The sequence below is a fragment of the Protopterus annectens genome, chromosome 15.part0 (assembly GCF_019279795.1).
Source record: "Protopterus annectens isolate FY-2018-M chromosome 15.part0, PAN1.0, whole genome shotgun sequence".
Taxonomy (NCBI): Eukaryota; Metazoa; Chordata; order Ceratodontiformes; family Protopteridae; genus Protopterus; species Protopterus annectens.
Window position 1 is genome coordinate 755,100,840 of NC_056749.1, and position 18,621 is coordinate 755,119,460.

Consider the following 18,621-nt stretch of genomic DNA (forward strand, 5'->3'; position numbering starts at 1 on the left):
TTCCACTGTCCGTGAAATATATCTGCTGCATAGGGACTAGCAATATGATTGGTCACTTTTCCTTGCCCATTCTACTTAGAACCATAATCTGGAAATCAACTTGAATGATATCAGCTACCCCTTCTTTGTCTAAACTCGTACTGCTACCAATTTATATCCCTCAGGGCAAGAACATAATTTCAGTGAGATTCTAATAATTTTATCTCCTCCAGCATTATACATTTAAGTTTACTTACTTGCTATGAGGTCATATTTAGTTTTTGACAGTAATATACACACTCCAAAAAGAAATAATTGCTTTTCAGAAAATGCTACAAGATGAACTGAAAAGGTCACATCTTTAGATATGGTAAGCTTATGAAAGGATTTCTGGATTGTTATAACCAATATGATCAGAGTTTTTTTTTAAAGTGCTTTTATAGTTTCATAGGTAGGTACTAGGCTATCTGCCTGAAGGTATTTATAAGCCTAGCTAGAATGTGCTGGCTTTCGCCACCCCCTTAGATTAGTTCCTTGTGCCTCTGTCCAGCAGAGCCACTGAAGTGATCCCCGGGGTAAACTTTCTGTTTCCCATCCACTCATCAAGGTTTCTCTTGAAGAGTGTTAGCGAGGAGCTCTGCCTGATGTAGATTGGAATCTTGTTCCAGAGCATGGGAAGTCTCTGGGGCAGGAATCTATCCCTCCAGCACATCCTATTTATTGTTGTGGTGAGGTTTAGATCCCTAGAGCATGTGGCTCAAGGGGATAAGGTTTTTGTTAGGTGGAGCATATCCATCAATTCTAGGTTGGACATGGCCTTGTATGTCAGGCAGAGATCACCTCTGAGTAGGCGGTATGCAACCGCGTACAGCTGGAGTTTCTTCAGTCGAGCTGCATAGGGCATCTGTTTGAGGCCAGTGATCCTCTTGGTGAGGTGCTTCTGTGGTCTTTCCAGCTGTTGCGGGTGTCTTGTAAGGTACATCCCAAATGGGGCATTGTACTCTATGATGGACCTGATAAGTGATGAGTAGAGGGGCACAATGACCTCTTTTGATCTAGATGTGAACCCTTTTGTGATTAGGTGGGCCACGTAGAAGGATTTTATAACCACTTTGGCAATGTGATTATCAAAGATTAGATTACTATCTACTTGGGCCCCCAGATCCCTTATTACGTCTTAGTTTGCGGGTACTTTGTTTTTTCCAAAGGGGATGACTATGCACTTTTTGGCATTTAGCTTGAGGCCATGATTTTGACACCAGGTATCCGTCTTAGTGAGACCCTTTTGGAGGATGTCTGTGTCAGCCTGGAGAGTCAATTATAGCCACTAGTTTGCAGTCATCTATGAACTTGTCAGCCATAGTTCTCCTGTGCTTGCCTGTACCTCTGAGAAGTATATGCCAAACAGGAGGGGTCCTAGGACTGAGCCCTGGGGAATGCCACTTGTAATCAGTTTAGAGTCAGACCTAGCACCCACAACTCTCACCATGTGGGTTCTGTCCGTGAGCCAGTTGGCAACCCATCTTGTGACATAGGGGTTTATGTTCAGGCTGGTGAGCTTGTCTATAATACCAGAATAGGGAATGGTGTTGAAGGCCTTTGCAAGGTCTAGGTAGGCTGTGTGTACCACCATTCCCTTTTCTATAGCCTAGGTAACTGTCTCAAAGACGTCCACCAGGTTTAAGAGGCATGATCTGACCTTATCAAAGCCGAACTGGGCAGGCTCCAGTATTTGGAGGTTCCCAATGTCTCTGTTAATGAGTTCCATGATGATGTGCTCTATAGCCTTGCAGACCAAGCTAGTCGGGCTTATAGGGTGATAGTTCCCAGAGTCTGTTGTGGCTCCACCTTTGTGGAGTGGAATAACCATTGCTGTGCACCACTCTATGGGTATATAGCCTGTGGAGAGGCTGAGTTTGAACAGTGTGTTTAGGTGAGGGGTTAGTTCATCTTTGAGCTCGTGTAGGATGCAGCCTGGGACACCATCTGGTCCCACTGATGCTGTGTTTTTGGCTTTGGAGAGGGCTGTTTTAACATGAGTGTCTGTGATTTCAGGGACTCTACATTCTTCTGGTATGGTTATGGGCCCTCTTGGGGGTGAGGTTTGCACTGAACCTGTCTGCCAGGATGTTGGCAATATCGGTTGGTTCAGTGTATTTTGTGCCATTCTGCACTAACTCTGAGCCAATCTGAGCATTGCCACTTAGATTCTTGACATAGCAAAAGAATGCCTTCTGGTTATCTTTCGAGTCTTTGGCAAGTTTTAATTTCGAAGCTCGCCTTGGATGATTTTATAAGGGATAGTAGTTTTTTGCTTATACTGATCAGGGATGTCTTCCCTTCTTGGGATTTTACTCTTTTTTTGTACTAGTTTCCTCCTTCTATTGTATAGCTTGTTTATGGCAGGAGTCCACCAGACTGATTTCCTTTTCTTGGAGGAGTGAGTCTTGGTTTTGCTTGGGAATGCATGATACATGCATTCTTGTAGGTACCCATAGAATGCATTAGTAAAGGATTTTGCAGCTTGGACAGCGTTATCCTTCAGCATGGGGGCTTTGAAACTTTCCACCTCTGTCTTAACTCATTAACCCCGAGTACCTTCTCATGGCGCCTCTGTGCTTAACACCGAGTGTGCCATGAGAAGATAGAATTCCCTTATGTTAACCCCGAGTGCCTTCTCCCAGTGCAGTTAACTTTGCAGTCAGATAGAATCTCCATGGTTGAAAATTAAGTTGAAAAAGTAACTGAACTTTATTAGGTACCTTGTCAGCTTACTTTTCAGCCTGGAGTTACATGGTGTTTGTATTGAAGTTTTCGGAGAAAATCAATTTGCAAATCGCTCTCTACTTTCCTCTCATAGCAAGCCGATTTTCTGTCTGTTTAATCAAGTAAGCCATTGTGTCCAATCCAAGACACTGCTAGCTTAACACCTCCACCCCTGCCATAGAAATCCTTTGTTGTTGGCTAATAAATAGGGGATCCAACAGTAAAAATTCCCTTTTCTTGCTTGTGCAAAATTTACTGCTGAATCCCTCTATTTATTTTCGCTGGACACTTCACTGAACGGAGTCCTTCTATAGCCGAAAGACCTGCATCGGAGATCTGTCTGTGCAAGTTCCTTCCCCAGACCATTTCATCCAATCCAGAATAAGGTAGGATGGTGCCAGCTTTGCTTCTCGCAATGTGCAATTATTGCTGTAGGGAGACAAAGTATACCCAACTGAGCCTGGGTGTGTTGTATGACGAGGTTGGGTAAATGCTGAAACTGTGCATAAAGTTTTTTTTTTTTTTGCATCATGGTTACTATTTTTTTAATCTAAATATCATGTACAGCTTCATATCTGTTGTCATACAAGTGGGCCACTTATAATATATGGTGTTTACAACAAGTTGTCTGCTGTTACGTCGTAAAGAGGTCTATGTTATGCTGGATTTGTATGTATCCGTTAACTTTTGCAAACCATTTGTCATGCATTGAAGTGTTTTCTTCCTGGGCCTCCGCTGAAAATGGGCTCTGTCTCGGGCTTTCCTTTTGCTCTTCTGTACTTGTAAATGTTTGGTAGAATTACCTCTGCCTTTGAAGATTCCCTAAAGTATAAGTTCTGCACAGCCTTTGTAAATACACAGTCTCAAAATTCACCTTCTCTTTTTATTTTTTTGTAAACTTGCTGAATACCTCAAGGGAACTAGCTAGGCACACAATCGCTAACGGACAGTTACCGGTGGATTACGAGCATTCCCTAAAGTATAAGTCCAACGGCAGCTGTGTGGTTTTTTTTTTTTAGTAAATCTAAGAGAGCCACACCAAAAGATACATACCATAATGCATGGAAGGCAGCTGTGCGTAGATGTTTTGGTGTGATTTTTTTTTTTTTGTTATAAATCTAAGAAAGCGACAGCAAGAGATACATACCATAATGCATGGAAACCTTAGCTGGTAAAGTATCCAAACCTTTGAACATTCCCTAAAGTATAAGTGCAACGGCAGCTGTGTGTCGATGTTTTGGCATGTTTTTTTTTTGTTTGTTTTTTTTTTGTGCAAGGGTCAGGGCTGAAAAGGGTCTTTGGAATAGTTTATGTTTAATGAATACAGTAAAATTACATATTGCAAACATGATTTGCTTGATTACATTTATGAGCTCTCTGTTAAGATAGTTTGATTACTTTTCTATAATTGTAAGCTTGTAAATGTACACATAGTTAGCGAATACCTCAAGGGAACTAGCTAAGCAGACAATCGCTAATAGGCTAATTTATACTAATTTCACTGACGGCCATTTACTATTGGATTACAAGCAACAGCAGCCGTGCATGTTTTGGCGTGTTTTTTTTTTTTTTTCTATAATTGTAAGCTTGTAAATGTAGTTTTGGTGTGTTAAGGAAAGTCTTCACCTGGGTCACATGCAAATACATGTATATTGTAAAGCAGGCTTATGAATGTGTATTGAAGAGTGGAGGAAAGAATATAACAAATAATTTACTGTTGATTTAATCCCTATAATGCAAACACTCTGTATTCATCCTTAGTTGTGAGCATTTCCGCTGTCAGGTACTACAGTCTGTTCTTAATTCCACTGATGTTAACTTATAGAATATTAAAAAGGTGTGATCTTTTCACACAGCAATGACAGTATAATGCATAACTACACTACTGTAAAAAAAATCTGTTGTCTTACAATGAGTTTACATCCCTTACTGGTGAAGTGCTCACTGGGGAAAGTGGTTTATTGTGTGATTTTTGGTGCTTTTGCATACACAACACAAACAGCTGATGAGTTTACTGGGGAAAATAATTTATTACTGTGTCACAGAAAAGCTTTTGCATAACTGGAAAATCCATTTGGCCATTTTATTGTCCTGGGAGCTGGCTGTGCTATATTGATTAACTGGCTTAGTTTAATTTGAAGCATGGTGCCATGACCTGTTCCCTGAGCTGATCTATTGTTTAGAAACTTGTGGTACAAATATGGTGTAAGAAGCATAGGTTATCTTTACATCAGTTTTCATAGATGGTTATTATAAAGTTTTGTTTTGTTGTATCCAGCTTTCAAGTGTGTACTTGAATGAATTGGGAACAACTGACATATGACCGGACGTCTTTATCTACTTCTATGAATGAATTCTGTCCATGCTGTAGTGTAGCCATTTCTTATCTGTTAACAATATGCACATACTGTCTTCAAGAACACTGCTGATAAATAACTCTAGAAATGTTGGAATGCTGATTTTTGGCATTGCTCAACTAGATATTTTGGACAATATTTCTGCCTTTTTACTTCTGTGTCTTATTGGAACCAGAGGGATGGTTAGGTGAGAGAAATTAATTACTACTTTTTGGAGTAATTGTTATACGACTCAACCAGATAGGTTAGACATTTGTGACTATTTCTCTTTCTGATTATACTCACTAGTTGCCTCAGTGAGATGAAGGTTATTACTTACAGACTACAGTGAGATGAAGGTTATTACTTACAGACTACTACCAGCATGGAGCTACCATATATTTTGGGCAATATTCCTGCCTTTGTTGGTCATGTATGGACTTTAGGTGGGAGGAAGGGCTCAGTAATATAATAATGAGTCTGTGTTGCATAACACCTGCTCCAGGAAATATAATGAATGTCTACTCAACAGGTTATGTGCAGCAGTTATCACCTGTGTCTGAGCATGCAGAACTTTGCAGTAATGATATGAAGTAATCATCACATTAACAATAAGTGCAGTTACAATGTAACACTGAGTCATTCTCACTTTTCATGTAAAACTATCAGCAGCTGTCACTGTTATTCACATAAGTAGAAGTCATTATCACATTGATGAATGCATAAGCCAGATGTATGCAGATCAGGGCAAGAAACATCACAATCCTTCCGCCCTTGATTCCTTATGTCCATTGCTGAATGGACACATGTAAAGAGAAAAGGCAGAGGTAAGGCAGTCTGCTGACACTGAAGGAGGTTGTGAGTGATAACGAATGCCTCTGCACTCCACACTAGTGGAGTGGTGGTCCTTACTCTTCTTTTTCTCTTTACATGTGCCCTTTCTGTGCCCCCTTGTCAGCCATTGTGTGGAATTTTGTGTTTTCACGGGTTGTAGGTATGTACCTCTGCAGCATCATCACCACTTGTGTACCTTATGAAAAGAATAATGCCCCTGTGGATAGGAGTGAAGATTTGGATGGTCTAACCAGGTAATACATTATGATATGCATATATATGTACTCTTCCAGTAGATCTGTCAAACATCAGTAGTAATCTGTTTGCATTTTCTTTCCTGTACAGGTTCATCTACCTTCTGACACTGACATGGCTTCACGAGCAGGAGAATGACAAGTGAGAGTGTGGGTATGTGGCCATTCCTACATTCACTGGGCTGCCAGCCATGCCTCCATAACTGAAAACCACTGCAACTTGAGCTTCCCCACATCCAGTGTGAAGGTATACTGGCTTGCAAGAAGAGGTATGCATTGGAGCGGAGTACTGCAGTTGGAAGAGAAGTGTTCCATCTACCCTGAGCATGACATCCTTGTGCTGCACATTGGAGGGAATGATGTCATCAGTCAACCACTCGGAAGGCTACAGTTTCAAATCAGAGCAATTTTTGAACACCTGCAGTCGTGGTGGCCACATTTTGTCATTTTGTGTGGTCTGACATAGATATGGAAAACAGCAAACAGTCAATGGGCAGCGCACAAGGCCAGACATTAACAGAATGGGTTCATGCATGGCTCGATGCACGGGGTCAGTGGATCTACAATCTGTCATGACAGCATCACCACAGAAGATGTTCACCTGTTCAGAAGGGATGGTGTTCACCTAACTGAGGAGGGCATTGCGTTGTTCTTGACTGAGCTCTACAATGGCGTGAGGAGAGCTATGCAGGATTGGTAATATGCAGCTTGTGAGAAGAATGTAAAACACCCATGACCAATTAGTGACCAGTATGGTAAGTAAAACTCTATTATGAAATGTGTTGTATAAAATGCATTTTTCTGAGTTGACAAATAACTGTGGTAAGGAGCTGGTGAAGATGCTGAGAAAGAACAACTCTTTCAGGAGAGTGCTAGCATGTAAAATCTAATATGTCAGTAACCATCCTGCAATACTACTACTTTTTTATTCTGCTTTTATCAGGCATGTGTAGAGTTTAGATGATAGGAAGGGCTTAGTAATACAGAACTTGATCCCTTAAGTCCACTGCTGAATGGACACATGTAAAGAGAAAAGGTAGAGGTACTAAATGGACACATGTAAAAGGAAAAGGCATAGGTAAGGCAGACTGCTGACACTGAAGGAGGTCCTGAGACTGTAGTGGTATCAGTGTCTGAGTGGGTAGCCAGCACAGGTATCGGACAGATGAGATGGCCTTGCCTGCCACTGATGTCCCATGCCCGTCCTAGGTTCATTAGTGGAGTGGCGGTCCTTACCTTGCTTTTTCTCTTTACATGTACCCATTCAGCAGTATGTTGGTTACACCAAGAATGTGCATATTTACAATCATATGTGTCTACATGGTAAAACAACTGCTTCTGAATGCTGTACATATGTACATATATCAGTTTTGTTAGGATTTAGGTTATGGAAATTATGATTTTTTCATATTTTGGTAAATAACTTTGCAAGGGAGCATGTCAGTGTGCCAAGTAATACCTCATTTTGAAGACAGTATTGATAGTTCCAACATGGTAAATGAATTGTGCCTGTATGTTGTACACATGTGCAGATATCAAAGTTTGTTTTGGACTTAGGTTATGGAAATTATGATTTTTTTCATATTTTGGTAAATAACTTTGCAAGGGAGCATCTGAATGTGCCAAGTAATACCTCATTTCAAAGACAGTATTGCTGGTTCCAACATGGTAAAAGAATTGTGCCTGTATGTTATACATATGTGCAAATATCAGTTTGTTTCGGAATTAGGTTATGGAAATTATGATTTTGTTTTCATATTTTGGCAAATAACTTTGCAAGGGAGCATCTGAATGTGCTAAGTAATACCTCATTTTGAAAAGAGTATTGATAGTTCTAACATGGTAAAAGAATTGTGCCTGTATGTTGTACTCATGTGCAGATATCAATGTTTGTTTAGGACTTAGGTTATGGAGATTATGATTTTTTTTCATATTTTGGTAAATAACTTTGTAAGGGAGCATGTCAGTGTGCCAAGTAATACCTCATTTTGAAGACAGTGTTACTTCTTACAACATGGTTAAAGAACTGTGTCTGTGCACTGTACATATATACAAATATCACAGTTTGTTTAGTCTTGTACAATTATGAAAATTATACATGTCCAATACTTCTCATTATTATGCCCATATCTTTGCAACGGAGCATGGTGATCACACATGTGATACATCATTTTGAAGCTGACATTCAGATGCACAACTTATACACTGGTATGTAGGCTCTGTCTGTTACAGATGAGATATTATGCTTTGTTTATTTATCAATTATGAGAAATATTATATTAATCATATTTACGTGAATATCTCCATAAAGGAGCATCACACAGTAATGGTTAGGGTATCATTTTAAAGCTGACATTCATACTAACAAATTAAATACAAATTGTATGGGTCTACATGGCATATTGACCAAGATATTGTGGTTTGCTTTTCCATAAATGTAAACAATATGCACAATATCAACATTCCTTGCCAAATATTTAATAATGACTTTAATATGCACTATCAGCATTTACACTGTCGGAAAGGTCAGTGTCTGCTGACCAACTTTCGCGTTTACATTTTTAGTCTAGCTCTTATAGTTAAAGAGTTATAAACATTTGTTTTCTGTATGGTGTTAGAAATGGATTTTCTGAAAATGAGCTCAGGCTGCACTGTTGTTCCTATGGTGGAATTAAGCAGGCAGCTTTTTCTGAGGTGCTCCGGAGTGAATGAGTTAAGTAACATGAAGTTTGCTTTTGAAAAGTTTTTCATGGTGGTTTCCTTGTCCAGGGTTGAGGGCGGAATGTGGATATCCAAACTGATTTGTTTATGGTCAGATCTAACTAGCGAGCGGTTGGCCTCTGGTGTGGAACACCGGTCGCCCATGTTGGTGATGACTAAGTCCAATATGTTGTCACCTCTGGTGGGAGTGTTGACCATTTGAACCAGGGCATTTGAGTTTATAAATTCTAGGAGATGTTGGACAAGGGAGTTAGTACTTGAGTAGTTCTCCCAGTTAATGTTTGGGTAATTGAAATCAACCAATATTAGGGTGTTTGGTAGGACCTTTATGTTTCCCAGTGTTTCCAGAAATGCAGAATGGGGGTCCTGGGACATGGTGGGTGATCCGTAACAAGCTACAATTTGAATTGCAGTTTTGCCCATTGTTAGTTGCATGTGGATGATCTCTGAAGCATCATGCTGTGCCACTAACCTGGAGGTGTGGGAATCCTTGATGAATATGGATATGCCCCCACCTTTTGTATTTTGGTTCGGGTTCCGTGGCTGAAATGTATGGTATGAGTTGTAGCCTGGTAGTGTTGGGGTGCTCTTTGGAGCCTTAAACCAGGTATCTGTTTACTGCATATATATCGATTTTCTCCATACTGAGGAGTGCCTCTAGTGCGTGCATTTTGAAGTTTAGACTTCTGGCATTGAGGAGCATTACCCTCAGTTTTTTTGTTACTTGTGCTATTTACGGCGGTGGGTTTGTCTTTTGAGCCTTGCCTAAAAAAGACACTATGGGGGTGGCAAGAGCCTTGGCCAGTATTCAAATGCCTAAGGGTGACAAGTGCAAGCCTTCTCTAGCAAAGCAGCGTGGCTTGTCGAGCATGTCATCCCAGGCAGACAGACACTGGATCCCCTTTGAATGACACCAGAAACTTAGCCAATTGTTGAAATTGAGAATTTTTTTCTTTATACCATGGTATCACTCTTGGTGAGGGCAGGATGCTACTCAGGGTCATACTGGCCTGGGCTATGTGATCAGAGAGCTCTTCCATGTCTCTTTTCATGTAGTCCAAGGAGGTACAGCTCAGGTCATTCACACCAACATGGACAATGACAGAGTCAAATTTGTACTTGTTCTGGAGTGACCTGAGTGCTTGTGTTATGTGCGGATCCTGGCACCCAACAGGCAGCTAACAGTAACCTTCTCCTTATTCAGCCTAGTGAGTGGGACATCAGAGTGCCTGACTATAGAGTCACCTATTACTAGTACGTTGGGTATGCTATTTTGCCTTAAGGGCTGTGATTGCATGGCACACTGGTTTTGTGAAGTATGTGTGTTTCATGGTTTGTGTTGTGGGGGTGGAGGTTGCTTGGATGTTTGCTTTGGAGGTCTCTGTTGCCTTTGGAGATTTTTATTTAGAGCCTCCAAGTATGATTTCATGTATTTGTGTGTGTTTTTTGCCAGTGCTGGTTTAATGGGTCTATGTGAGACTGGTGGTGCGATGCAAATATTTCCCTTCTCCTCTTGACTGTCTGATCCAGTCTTGGGTTGAGAGAGCTTACCCTCCAGTTTGGCTGTATAACTGCATCTCTCACATGTATTAGTGTTTGGTGGTAGGAGGAGAGGGTTGTCTGTGTACATGAGGCAGTTCTAACATTGCCTCAAAATGCCTAAATTCACCAGCTGGACTGGAGAGTACACCTGAAACTGCCCTTTGGACATGCCTGGATAGGTACAGTGAACTGCTTTTACTGGATGGCTGGTAAGGTCGAATAAAGAGCCTTGTCCTTCTGTACAGTACAGGTGGGTCTAGTGTAGGGTTTATAAGTGCTTGCTATGAGTTTTGAGCAAGTGCCGGGTTGAGAAATCAATGGCTTGAGTGCTTAAGTTGAAAATTTGTCTATTTCCAAGGGAAAATTTGAAGAGGAGAATTTGTGGAGCCGGGAATAGTTTTACCATAGCTAACTGGCACTGCCCGGAAAATGGAGTATTTATAGCAGGGAAATAAAAGAGAGAGAATTTAGCCCAAAATGGCCAATAAACTACTAATTTCTGAGCTGAAACCACTCCTCCAGGGACAGATAGGCTGCTCAAAGCACCCCTCTCTCACAGGTGAACACAGAAACTTCCTTCTATTCATTTAAAGTATGGGCAAACACCGAGATTTGTAGCACAGCCCTGAATTCAGCACTAACCTGAAAACTGGACTATACCTGCTTAGAAAGGCGGGAAGCAAATATATATATATATATATATATATATATATATATATATATATATATAATTTTTTTTTTTTTTTTTTAGGGCAACGTACTGGTGCTGACAGTTTAGTTAGGTAATAACATACCAGACTTCCTTTCCAAAAGTATCTTAAATGTATCATGGCGATGGGTAGACTATATGAAAAAACAGCCTCTACTAAGGGGTATGACACAGTTGTAACTATGCAGGTAGTCATAATATTGATAGAAAAGGGCAATGCATGAGATGACATCATTTGGGAGGAAATTCCTATGACCATATTGCGACATCCCTCCTCAGGAACAGTGATCAGGGAGCCTTAATCCTCAACACTGACACTGGTGAGGAACCTTTGCTGTGAGAAAAATAGACATACGCAGTATTTTCACATGCAGTCCTCTGCACCAAGTGCAATTTCCCTTAAGAGTACACAGAGAATGCACACTCCAGTTCTGAGGCTGGGCTTTCTCTCCAGGCCCCAAATAAGACTCCTTACTGACCCCTATAGAGCTGAGTCCTTAGCCTGGTGTTCCAAGCCAAGTGCTTCACCACCCTCTCTGTGAAATCTGTGCTCTCAGTGTCCCTGTTCAAAGTAGCTGTCACACACATTTTCTTTGAGATTTGATTTTCACACACACACACACACACACACACACACACACACACACACACACACACACACACACACACACACCTGGGAAAGGTTGCCACAGCTTACCCACTCTGTCACCTCCACCCAGATTATAAGGTAGATTTGCTGCAACTAGAACACCCAAAGCCAGCTACTTTAAGGCTCTTTACCAGGATACCCAATTACACATAGTAAAATTAATATTTATAGAAATGGTAGTGTTTAACCAAGCAGCAAGACTTTCAGGAACATGGATCCGCAGTGCCACTAAATAAACTCAAGTACTCTCAAAGGTTAAATATTTCCTAAAAGACTAGCCACAATGAAAGGTTTAGATATAGTTCATAATAAAAAATAGATTCAGACAGATACAGGAAAAACATTTAGCTAATCTCACTATATTTTTTAACTGACTGAAGAATGACGGTTCCCTAGTTACTTGCTAAAGCAAGGCATGATGAAAGTGGGTGAGTCTTGTCAGATCCAATAACAGAGTGCCCGCCTCACATCTCTCACTACTATTCAAATACAATTTCAGTGCTGGCTACAGAATCACATCACATCTGGTTGCCTGACTCTGTGGTTCCACACTACCCTGTCATTAGAAACTGAGACAGGATATGGCACTGATGTGTCACAATACAAACACAGAACTTTAAGTAAGGTTTATTACAGAATGCAGAAACTGTAAAACAATTCCATCACTTCCACCCTTCCTGCAGAAACTAACAGACCATTATCTGGCACCCCAGGATAGCAATTATTTCACCGCTAAAGACAATAGAGCAGGATTCCCAGCCAAAGCTTTTCACAGACATTCCCTCTCTGGTTGCATTCAGACCTGTGAGATAAAATCTTTATGGCCTAAACCAAGTCATTTAATATCATGCTATTTTTCTTAAGGTTAGCTGGGCTGAGCTTAACACCTTCCCTTCCAGTATCCTCTGTTAAAATATATACAGTTCATTACTTACAACAATACAGTCTGACATACATATATTTATTTTCTGTCCAGCATGACCCACCACTGATACATTTTTAACACAAGCAACTTTACAAAAATATTTTTTAACACAAGCAACTGTACAAATCAGTCTAATATTCAAATGGCAAATAATTCTTCACAAAACTCCAGCTACCTATGCTGGCATATGTTACACATGCATTGCCCTACTCCCCCTGGCACAGCTGGGACTACCTCATATCATCACACACATCACCATGGCAGGTCTGCAACTCTGCCAAGTGTGGTGCTAACACAATGGACATCATTCAAGTGAGCAACACCAATTATGATGCAGTGATATACTCTGAAAATGGATGAGTAGTTCTGCCATTTACACACACACACACACACACACACACACACACACACACACACACACACACACACACACACACACATCACAAACCTGATCAGTCCATGTTAAATCTGAACTTCCAGTGTGCTAGTCATCTCAGTACCTCACTTATGAACTAAAAGTATTTTCTACCACGCATTCCATTATTTTGTTAAAATGGTAATCTTCTAGTATTCAAGACTTATTAATTCCTACTTTCTCCTTACATTTATACTGCCCACATTCCTACTTACTCCTCACACATACTACCTGCTGTTCCTACATTAACCTCCATAATGTGCCTTCTCTTGTCTTACCTGACCCTCTTTCACATACTTTTTCTACATCCAAATATGTTCATCCAATATTACTACTCTAAGACAAAGGTATTTCCAGAGCTACAGTAAGGATTATTTATTCTGTGTCTGAAAATGAGAACTTAACCACAAGTTAAGCATTCAAGATGTTAGCATTCTCACCATTGCCATATCTACCTTCTGAAACTCAAACCATTGTTTACTCAGGTGCAGTTTGAGCTCTTTTTAGTGTATTCTGCTAATATCTTATTTATTTATTTATTAACATTTGATTACCAGGTAAGTCTGACTGGGTAGGTACCCATTTTTAGTGGAGGCCAGGGAGAACATTTCCAAAGTATTACAAAAACATTTTAAGAATGATAATTTTACAATCTTCAAAAATGGTATAAAAACATCTACAGTTTAAATAAGTATCCAAATTAGACATATTTTGAAAACATAAAAATGGATACAACTTATATGCCATGATTTAACACTGAGAGAAATTTCAGCAAGTTTGTACAGAAATTAAAGGTAAGTTAGTTCAATAGAAATGGGGTTATATCATATTCAGAAAGAGAGCCAGGGGAGACAAAATTATTGAAGTCAGGAAGGGAATGAAGAAGGGAGAGTAAGGAGATGTAGGGTATGAAAAGGTACTTGTTTGTATTAAGGGATATATTTTATGCTGGGGTATTAACAAGAACAGAGACAGGTTTTCGCTAGAAAGTCTTTCAGAATGGTTTTAGAGGATGGGGAAGGCAGTATTGAGCTGATGGATACAGGTAATGAGTTCCAGACCTTAGCGACATGGTAAGACTACAGACCATACCCAGCAGATTTGATAGGTTTGTGCACAAATGGAGATTTTGGTCTTTGGATCATAATGACTGATTGGAAACATAGTTGTGCAGAATTATATTTAGTGCTGGACAAGCAGATGGAAACAGGTGGTAAGAAGCTGTGTATATTAGTTGATGGGGTAGTTCTATCAAATTTAGTCAGTTTAATGCTATACAGTACTGGGATCTGGAAGGTTTATTCACTGCAAATTTAACCACTTTATTATAGCATTGTTCAAGCTTTGATTTTTGTGAAGCCCAGAGGTTGGTATGGATGGGAGTATCATAAAGTAGTGAAGTATATTTTTAGTTGTGATGGCAAGAAATGGGCTCTGTAAAGTGCTCCTAGATTTTGGTGATCTTTTGTATGTAATTTTGTATATGCAGGTCAAATTTAAGACTATCATCCACTATCACTTCTAAGAGTTTGCAATGGGAAGTGACTTTAATGATTTCATTATTAAGAGAGGGGATTTTAAATTTTGTTTTTTTCATGAGAGAGGTATTTCTCTAGCAGTCCAACCCAAATGTGACCTAATTTGATTTATATTTGATTTATAGGGGGTAGTTTTATAACTGCCTCTGTCCATCAGACACATAGGAGCCAGAAGTTGAATTTCTGATTACCCATCTACAGGTTCAAGTTACGCTCAAATAGGGATAGGGAGAAACTCTGTTTCACATGGATGGGGAGTCTGTTCCAGAGAATGGGAATTCTCTGATAAATATATCTATCTCTACAACATGTCCTATTTATGTTGCAAGCAAAATTTAGGTCTTTTAATCTAGTAGTACTAATACTGTTTGTTTTGCAGATGTGCAAAAGATTCACCAAAGCAGAGTTCAGGATGCCTTGCATGCCAGGCAGATTACTTTTCAGACGTTTGTATGATATCAAGTGAAGGCACAGGGCTCTGAGGTGATAAGTGTAGGACATGGTGTTTACTCCCTGTAGTCTTTTTGTAAGGAAGCTTTATGGACATTCCAGCTGCTGCATGTGTTTGGTCAATTACATACCAAAGGGGGTTTATACTGTATGATGACCTGATGAGGAACAAGTACAGTGGTATGATGACTTCTCTAGACTTATATACCATCCCTTTGCTTATAAAATGAGCAACATAGGAGGATTTTCTTTCTACCTTGGCCCATACCTCTCAACCTCTTAGTGTAAGAAATCTGGACAAAGCCCAACAAAATGCAGGAACAAAGGCCCAAAAATAGGGGCATATTTTAAATATTGCTCTTATAAACTTAGAAAATTGCTAGAGTAACAGGGTTTAACATACATTTCCTGAAGGATTTGAAGTCTGAAACTTAAATGTATGTCTTTATTTAGTCACTTCAGTCCTCAGATCATCCCAGTGATTTTCTAGAAAACCACAAATTTTATGAGGAACAGGCCAAGAATCTGGACATTCTATGAAAATCTGTACAGTTGAGAGGTATGCCTTCGACACATGTTGTTCAAAGGTGAGGTCACCATCTACATGAGTTCCCAGATCCCTGACTAGTGATTTAACTTTTAAGGGTGTTTTACTGATGACATAGTTACCCAGGGTCACAGACCTCCAAAAAAGTACTGTAATTAATTTCTTAGTATTAAGTTTTAAGCCATCAATTTGACACCCAGCTTTTGTTTATATTTGACCTTCCTTAAGGTTATCATCTTGGAGGTATTCAATGACTGCTCAGAGTTTGCAATTATCTGCAAACTTGGTTAGCCAGAGGCCTTTGACATTGGCTTTGACATCCAAGAAGTGGATGCCAAAGAGGAGTGGGCCAAGCACTGAACCCTGGGAGACACCACTGGTAACTGGACTATTTTTGGAGGTGGCCTCACTGATTGTAACCTTCTGTGTCTTATCACTAAACCAGAAAGCTATCTTGTGTGTTATAAAGGTATTTATCCCTAGTTCTGTAAGTTAGCTGACAATGTCTGAGAGGGGTATTGCATCAAATGCCTTACCAGATATAGGTAGAAAGTATGCACAGTTTTCTCTTCATCCATTGCCTTAGTGACCTCTTCATGGAAGTCCACCAGATTCACTAAGCATGACCTTCCGTTGACAAAGCCAAACTAGGATGGATCCAGTGTCTGGAGGTCTCCTGCATCCTTGTTGATAATGTCCATGATAATTCTTTCCATGGCTTTGCAAATAAGACCAGTCAGACTAATAGGTCTGTAGTTTCCAGGATCTGTTAAAGATCTTCCCTTATGAATGGGAATGGCTATTTGCTGTCTTCCATTCACTTGGTACAAAGCTTGTTTTAAGACTATAGTTAAAAAATTACTATTCAGGAGGCATTCTAGGATGTTATTAGGGCTCATTGAGGCTATGTTCTGGGCTTTAGTGAGTGCAGTCAGTACATGCTCACTAGTTATAGTTGAAAAGGTTATGTTTGAAGGTATTATTGGGGGATAGTTTGGGGTTAGAAGGTGTTAAAGTTGGAAATGAATTTGTCCACCAACAGGTTTACAATATCACCAGGCTTGGTGAATGTGGCACCATTAACTCCTTTAGGTTTCTGATATAGCAGTTGAAGGCCTTTTGGTTATCTTTCATCTGGGAAGATATCAACCTCAAAGCTGGCTTTGCTTAACCTAATTAATCCTTTTAGTTGCCTATTTACTTTGATGAGGGAGTTTTTATCATTATGGGAATTACCCTTCCTGATTTTTTCCATAATTTTTTCCCCTTTGTTGTATAACCTGTTTAATATGAGATGCCACCAGAGCAGTTTGTTTCTGGGGCTAGTTCTGAGTTTACTTCTGGTAGGTACAGCAGTCTTTATGCAGCTTTTGGCATGGTTGTACAAAGTTTCTGAGAGCAATTCAGCATTGGCTGGTATGTTCTTGGGAGTTTGGAGGGGCACTGAGTTTTGACAAACCATCACTTAATAACAGGTTCATAGGTATGTACTAGGCTAATGGCCCTGAGGCCTTTACAAGCCTAGCCCATAGAAGTGCCTTGGCATTGTGCCACCCATTGTTAGCTACTGCTGCCTCTATCAAGTATAGCCATTGAAGTGATCCCCGGGGTGAACTTTCTATTTCCCATCCACTCATCAGGATTTTTCTTGAAGAGGGCTAGTGAGGTGCTCTGCTTGACATGTATGGGAAGTCTATTCCAGAGCATGGGCAGTCCCTGGTCTATGAACCTGTCCCTCCAGCATATTCTGTTGATTATGCTAATGAGGTTGAGGTCTCTGGAGCATGTGGTGTGGAGGGATTGGGATTTCTTTAGATGTAGCATTTCTAACAGTGCTATGTCAGACATGGCTTTGTAAGTCAAGCATAGATTGCCTTCTAGTAGACGATATGAGACAGAGAATAGCTGGAGTTTTTTTGAGTCTGTCCATGTAGGAAATGTGTTTAAGGCCTAGGATCCTCTTCATGAGGTACTTTTGTGGCCTCTCCAGCTGTTGCAGATGTCTAGTGAGGTACATGCCACATGGGGCATTATACATTATGATTGGTCTAATGAGGGAAGAGTAGAGAGAAATGATGACCTCTTTCTTCCTGGCTGCAAAACCCTTGGTAATGAAATGTGCCACACAGAAGGACTTTCTGACCACAGTGGCCATGTGGTGGTCGAAGAGGTTGATGTCAACCTGTGTCCCCAGATCTCTTTTAATGCCTTTAGTGTTCAGTGGGCTCCCATCAATGTGGTAATTGGTGGGAACTGAGATTTTCCCAAAGGGGATGATGATGCATTTTTTGGCATTAAGCTTAAGGCCATGGTTTTTACACCAGTCACTGGTCTCAGTCAGGCCTTTCTGTAGGATGTCTGCATTCCTTGGGGAGTTAATAATGGCTCCCAGCTTGCAGTCATCTGTGAATTTGGTCAGCCAGAGTCCCTCCGTGTTGGCCTGGACTTCTGAGTAGTAGATGCCAAACAAGAGAGGACCCAAGACCAATCCCTGTGGGACTCTACTCATGAGTGGTCAGCAATCTGACTTGGAGTCCGCTACTTTCATACTGTGGGTTCTATCTGTGAACCAATTTGCAACCCACCTAATGATATAGGGGTTGATGCTTAGTTTGCTGAGTTTATCATTAATTCCTGAGTGAGAAACAGTATCAAAGGCCTTGGCCAGATCGGTGTAGGCTGTATGAACTGCCTTACCTGCATGCACCGCTCTGGTGACTGACTCAAAGAAGTCAGCCAGGTTGAGCAGGCATGATCTACCTTTCACAAAACCAAACTGTGTGGGATCTAGAGTTTGGAGATTCCCTGTATCCTTTTAATTAGGTCCATGATGATGCGCTCCATAGCCTTACATATCAGAATCATCAGGCTAATGGGGTAATAATTTTCAGGGTCTGTAGTTGCTCCTCCTTTATGGAGAGGGATGACTGTAGCAGTGCCCAATTTGGTAGGGACA

The 18,621-nt window shown here is 40.4% G+C and overlaps 1 protein-coding gene across 1 annotated transcript in view; it reads right to left on the reverse strand.

Moving 5' to 3' along the window:
• The window catches only part of LOC122790048 (gamma-aminobutyric acid receptor subunit gamma-4-like), a 3,058,882-nt gene that overhangs the window by 527,656 nt on the left and 2,512,605 nt on the right, over nt 1-18,621 (reverse strand). The gene's annotated exons all lie outside the window — the stretch shown is intronic.